The sequence below is a fragment of the Hyaena hyaena genome, unplaced genomic scaffold (genome assembly GCF_003009895.1).
Source record: "Hyaena hyaena isolate Hyena2069 unplaced genomic scaffold, ASM300989v1 scaffold_2227, whole genome shotgun sequence".
NCBI classification, from domain to species: Eukaryota; Metazoa; Chordata; class Mammalia; order Carnivora; family Hyaenidae; genus Hyaena; species Hyaena hyaena.
The window spans coordinates 35,663-42,222 of record NW_024082867.1 but is presented as its reverse complement, the minus strand read 5'-3'; the positions used below and the strand labels follow the sequence as shown (position 1 = coordinate 42,222).

The window sequence follows — 6,560 nt, the reverse complement described above, 5'->3', positions numbered from 1 at the left end:
TGTTTCCTTCTCTGTTGATGTAGTCCCAATAGTTTATTTTTGCTTAATTCCCCTTACCACAAGAGATATATCTAGAAAGGTTGTTGCTATTGCCAACGTCAGAGATGTTACTCTCTCTGCTCTCTTCTAGGATTTTTATGGTTTCGGGTCTCACATTTAGATCTTCAATTCATTTTGTGTTTACTTATTCCGTATGATTTAAGAAAGTGGTCCAGTTTTATTCTTTTTGCATGTAGCTGACCAGTTTTCCCAACACCATTTGTTAAAGGGACTGACTTTTTACCACTGTATAACCTTCCCTCCTTTGTTGAAAGTCAATTGGCCATATAATTGTGGGTTTATTTCTGAGCTTTCTATTCTGTTCCAATGATGTATGTGTCTATTTTTGTGCCAGTACCATACTGTTTTGAGTTTTACAGGTTTGTAATATAACTTCACATTTGAATTGTGATACTCCCAGTTTTGTTTTTCTTTTTCAAGATTGCTTTGGCTGTTTGGGATGTCTCATGGTCCATACACATTTTAGGATTATTTGTTCTAGTTCTGTGAAAAATGCTGTTGGTATTTTGACAGGGACTGCAGTAAATCTACTGATTGCTTTGGGTAATATAGACATTTTAACAATATCTGTTCTTCCAACCCATGAGGCATAGAACGTCTTTCCGTTTGTTTGGGTTGCCTTCAATTTCTTACATCGTTGTTTTATACTTTTCAGAGTACGTGTCTTTCACCTCCTTGGTTAAGTTTATGCCTAGGGAATTTATTATGTTTGGTGCAATTGTCAATGGAATTGTCTTCTTAATTTCTCTTTGTGCTGGGTCGATATTAACATATAGAAATGAAACAGATTTCTGTCCCCTGATTCTATATCCCGTGACATTATTACATACCCACTGCAGTGCTCTATGAAGCTTTATCTGACCCCTCCTCACCTCCTTAAGCTTCATCAAACTCCTTCTGTCCTCAAAGTTCCCAGAGTACTTCAGTCAAACTGAAGGTAACCTGCGGGGGAGGGCACAGAATTGGACAGAATTAGATAGAATTAATGTGCCCTGAGACCCCTAAAGATGTGTTTAATATCCATATCTAATGGAGAAAGCATTAGCAAAGTCTGTAAATAAACATGTAAACGTATATATCTGGCAAATGAAGCCCAGCACTGTGTTGTGGGAAAACCTCCAGACTCCGACTGCCTGGGCTAAAGTCCTGCTCCACCAGGAAGTACCTCCAAGGAGTGGAAAAACACAGTTTACTTCCATTTCCTTTTCTGTAAAGTGAGAATCATAATAAAGGTATTTTATTTTGAGTGACTCTCAACACAGAAGAGTTATGAGGATTCAAGGAGTAAATTAACATAAACCCAGTAGAACTGCCCATGGTTAATTGTGCTAAGAGGTAGGTATTATTTTGATGAGTATAGTTTTTTTTTAATTCTCTTGATTTTAATTGAAAATTGATGTTGACTTCAGTTACATACTTGGTTTTCCTTTTTTTTGGTGTTCATTATTTTATACTTCCGTTTTTCATCTTTTGGAAGAAGTCAAGCAATGAAAAGTAAATTAAAGAAAATTGTTAGGAAACACTTTAATTATTCCCTGGGTCTAATATGGTTCCTGCTTTCATATTTTTACACTTAACAACACACAAACACACACATGATAATAACTGAAGTACAATTTCAATTAGTTATCTAAGAACCTCTCTCATTGAATTCTACCAATAATCCTTGAAAAAGAGGTTCTATAAAGTATTTTAAATAGGTAAAGAAAAAGAGGAATATGTTTAGACGGTATATTTAAATTAACATGAAACCCTCTCTCTTACCAGTTCTTGCTCTTACAAACTGTACATTATTTTAGGCAGGGATTCCTTACTTTCCCTTTTTATTAGAATCATGTGGGAATGTAAATACTGGTAGCTTTTCAGATGAACCTGCAGATGGAAATGTGTTCTGCGCTTTAGTGGGTCTTTACGTCACTCTTAAAATAAAATAGCAAGTGGAAGATTTTAAAAGACTTGAGGTCTATTTATTAACAGGCTGCTTAGGATAGCATTTGTACTGTCCTTTCCTGGGAATCTTCCTAACTCAACACTAGCCAATCTATCATAGCTACACAAGGAGACGATGAAAAACATGCCTGTCTCCTGCACTTAAAATTGAAATTAGCCTGATTGGATTGCACAAAGAGTCCTCTTGCAGTCAGCCCTGGGTGACTTCAAAGGATTCATATACATGGAAGAAAAAAAAAATCCAAAGCTACAAAGAATTGAGAATCTGGCACAAATAATGTCATTTTTCACTCAAACCTTAAAACACAGAGCACGCAAAACAAAACAAAACAAAAACACCAACAACTATGGCAAAAACTCTGCTCTTATCAAGCAATTTTAAAACTCTGCTGATGTGATTAGTCTAATTTCTTGTCATTTGATAGCTACAGGTGGCTCTACATGTTACAACTCGAGTTTAAGTCAGTGATCTTTATATAACTTATAAAATACATCTTGCTTTGTAAGTGAAGAAGATACATAATATCCCGGAAATCTGGCTATGCCTGTTGACCATTTGCAGTGTTGTGGTCAATGTCAACGTGTGCAGGGCCAGGGAGAGGGGCGATAAAGGAAGCCGTCTGCCTGTGGAAGCTGGTGGACTGCCGGGTAGGGCCGCCAACATCCGTTGTTGCCTGGCAGGGGGCTGGGTCGGCGTCAAGGGAAGGCTGGAAACTGGATTTTTATGTGATTTCTCCCAATGTACCCACAACTGCAATTAACTAAAAATATAAACACTGTACAGGCTGACCAGTGAGTCCTATTTATCATATTTCATAGAAAAATCAAGCTAGAAAGGTGTTAGGAGCAGAAGATAAAAAGGTTGGGTTGCTCAAAAATTAATAACTGCAAGAAGTTTCTGCTTCTTTTGAGCTGGGAGAGTGAAAGGGTCGTCCAGAGGTCAGGGGCAGGCGCCTCAAGGCTTCAGATGTCCAGGTCCAGCCCCTTAAGCCGGAGCCTCGGGAAGCTACTCTTGCAGGGCCAGGCCATTACTGCTGTCCTTGAAAGCTGCAGCCGCGAGCACGCGCACACCAGCTGCGACACCTGAGTCCCCCTGCTGCCCCCACTGCTGCTGCTGCTGCTGCTGAGAGCGCTGTTGTTAGAGCTTCCGGAACGGCTGCCCTGGCGGCCTTACCTCGCCTGCAGCTACCACCGGAGACGGCGTCAGACACTGGGAGCGGACAGAGCACCGCCCCGGCCAGCTGTGTGGTTTCCAGTCAGTTTCCCCCACAGGCAGGTGACACAGAGGTGCTCTGCCAACTTCCGTAACAGTCCAGGTGCGAAGTTCTCCGGCACGTGTTAGAAAACTCAGTTGTCCGGTGTGTACGCATGTGCACATATACATCAAGGATACGGAGTAATGGCACTGACTTCATCCAGTAACGCAGAGCTGCTGCCACAGCGAAGGCCTTCCAGTGCCATTTACCACATTAACAGACGGAAGAAGGGAAACCACAGGATTGTCACAGAGTTGCAAGACAAACTATATGAGAAGCCAATGTCTCTGTATATTAAAAGCTTTATAAATATCTTTATTTATGTATATAAATAGCTTTATTAAAAGCTTTATAACCAAAGTGGGAACAGAAGACAACGTTTTCAACCTGATACGTTTCTCTAGAACAAAACCATCAATGCCGTCATGTTTCATGTTGAAACATAATCAATATTTTCTATAAAAGCTAGGAAGGGGGAAAGAGCTTTTGTGTCTGATGACACTGCCTGTATTTACCAGTGTCCTGGAGATCCTGGCCAGTGCAGTAAGACAGGACAAAGAAATGTAATAAAAGTAAAGACCAAAAAAGGACACAAGCTATTATTATTTGGAAATGTTAAAATTACCCATTAAAAAAATCTGAGAACATCTGCAGTTAATACTCTGCAAATCAATAAAGTTTTTGTATATAAAGTCAAAGCAAAATATCTCAATGAAATTGTCATAAAACAGTGGGAACCAATTAGAAAAAAGCTATTTTAAAAATATAACATTTATAGTAGTTTCTGCTATGACTCCACATTGTGTAACGTACTTGGGTCCTGACCCAAACCCACAACGCTGCTCCTCATCATGGGAACTTTAAGAAAAAAAAGTGGTTCAGGAGACGGTTGGAAAACCACAGTTGTGTGGATTCTGGGAAAGGCTGTCATATCAGGACATAATTAACCACCTGCCGTGGACGACCACAGTCCACCGAAGAGACGCTGCAAACTCAGAGCCGAGTGCTCCCCTCCCTCAAACTGATCACCATAAATACTTGTTCATTAAGCCAGTGAATCCTGTTTCAGTTATCAAGTCACATACTTTAAAAGTGGGAGGGGGGGGGATGACTATTTTTAAAAACAATCTCAAATTTTCCTCCAGGTTCATCTTGCATTCTGTAAGTTCAACCGCTGTATGCCAACCGGCTCATTTTAGTCCCTGTCGGTAACATAACGCATTTAGAAATACTGAATGTCTTCACGAGCACATGAGTAATTCACCAAATAATGGGCAATACATCAGCCAATTATTCCAGGGCATAAGCTGATCCTTGGAAAGAAATCTGATCATTAGAGGGCTTTGGATCACTCCCCTCCCCACTATTTTAGGAGAATCAAACTAATTTCCCAATGAAATCTAATGCACTGAGATAATCTGATTCAATAAAAGGAATAGCACCCCTATGCCATTTCTAATGAAGAAAATTAATTTCTTGGCATTACTTGAAACGTCAGAATTCATACCCACAGCCTCTATAAACTAAAATAAATCAACTGACAGCAAATATTAAGGGAGAAAACTGAAATAGTAGTCTTAATCAAGGGGTTATATGATAATGATTTCCACTGAATATATAAAAATCCTTCTGTTTTCCTAATAAATTCTTTAAGGAACACAGAATGTATTAGCACAGGAGGAACACTCAAATGGAATAAATGAATTTCTTTTCCTCTTTTGAATAAATGTCAGTTATTGGTCCATGATACACTGGGTTAGATACACAGAAAAAAAGCTCGTGATTAAATAGCTTCTCATTTGGGTACACTGTTTATGTATTCAGTCTTGATGATAATGCACTCAAACACAATCGATCACTGATTTTAATTTCCTTCATTGTGTTACAGACAGATGAAAAGGAAAGACGTAAAGGAAGGAGCTGTTTAGCCGGGCTGCGCACCACTTCCCTATCCAGACATCACCCCATATCATGTGTTCCTTGCAACATGAGTTTGGCTAAGCGGCAACATGCACCCCATCCCAGTGCATGCAGTTCACAAAGCCCTTTCCTGGGTGATGCTGTGAGAAAGGACTTACTTCCTTACTCTGTGTATACGAGGGGACCGTGAAGCGATGAGCGAAACTTCCACGAATCACATAATAAAATAACAGCCTCGTATTCTGTATCTGTTATACCTGTTCGAAAGATTCCAAGATCAATAATAGATGCCTTTGACACTACTAGGGAATTCATGATCAAGGGTGTCTTTGCTAATACTTTTCTCTATAATAGAGTTAGCAATTCCCGTTTTTTTTCTCTCTTTTAATTGTACAATCAGAATGTATACTATAAAGTGAAAAAAAATTATTCTGTAGACATGAGAATAATAATTAATTGTTTCTTTATAGAGTATTTTCTATAGGAGTAAAGTAAAACCTAAAGAAATGATCTATAATTATCTGAAATTCCTTAAGCTTTACGTCCAATGAGAATATAGTATTTTTTAAGCCTTTTATTCAGCACTCAGGTTTACTACCCAGGCACCATCAGTTCTGAAACCTGTATCTTGAAAAATTGTTTCTTCAAGGAACTTCCTCAAAATGCCTGACTTTTCCTGGAGATTCATACATACAGCCTCTTAACCTGGACATCTGTCAATACAACTGGTTAAAAAAGTGAAACATATGGTCGCCTGAAACAAGAATGTAAACAAGGACCCCCATTCCCAGACAACACTCTCTGCCACTCAAAGGGAGGCCAGCCCTCGCTTCCAGCACCCCCCAAGCTCTCTCCCTCTAACATAGCACCAAATACCCGAATAATTGTTCCTAGGGATCTTTTCCACTTAGCTGTGCACTCTTTGAGGGATGGAGTCATGCCTTCTCCATCCCTATATCCCCCAGGGGCAAGCACAGGGCCTGTTTTCTGAGTTCAATAGTATGAAAAGGATGGTTGAGAAAGCCTCAGATGAAACGAAAAGCTACGTTTGTATTCCTTGTCATTGACTGTATTGTGGACACTTTTCAATAGTTCAGAGCACACCTGAAACATTTCATGCGGCTCTGTTTTCTTTTATGCTCTGGTTGGTCCAGTGTGGCCCACACAGGAGGCACAGGAGAGATTTGGGAAAACTGCACTGTTTATACTCGCAGGTCTGGGCGCAACACGCAGAAGCACGTGGGGAGGACTGAAGGTGATGAGCAGACAGAGCGCAGCAGCCGGCGAGCTAGGGCCAGGCCTTATTGGGAGTTCCGGGGGTAGGTGAGGCAGAGCATGGGGGACAGTTTAGCACTGTTTGAATGATCTGGGTAG

General features: G+C 40.1%; 1 long non-coding RNA gene across 1 annotated transcript in view; it reads right to left on the bottom strand.

Moving 5' to 3' along the window:
* Positions 1–938: 938 nt before the first annotated feature.
* The window catches only part of LOC120227362, a 28,261-nt gene continuing 22,639 nt past the window's right edge, over positions 939–6,560 (bottom strand). Inside the window, exon 3 of the long non-coding RNA XR_005527234.1 lies at positions 939–1,002. This is a non-coding gene — a long non-coding RNA (uncharacterized LOC120227362). The remainder of the gene's footprint in view (positions 1,003–6,560) is intronic.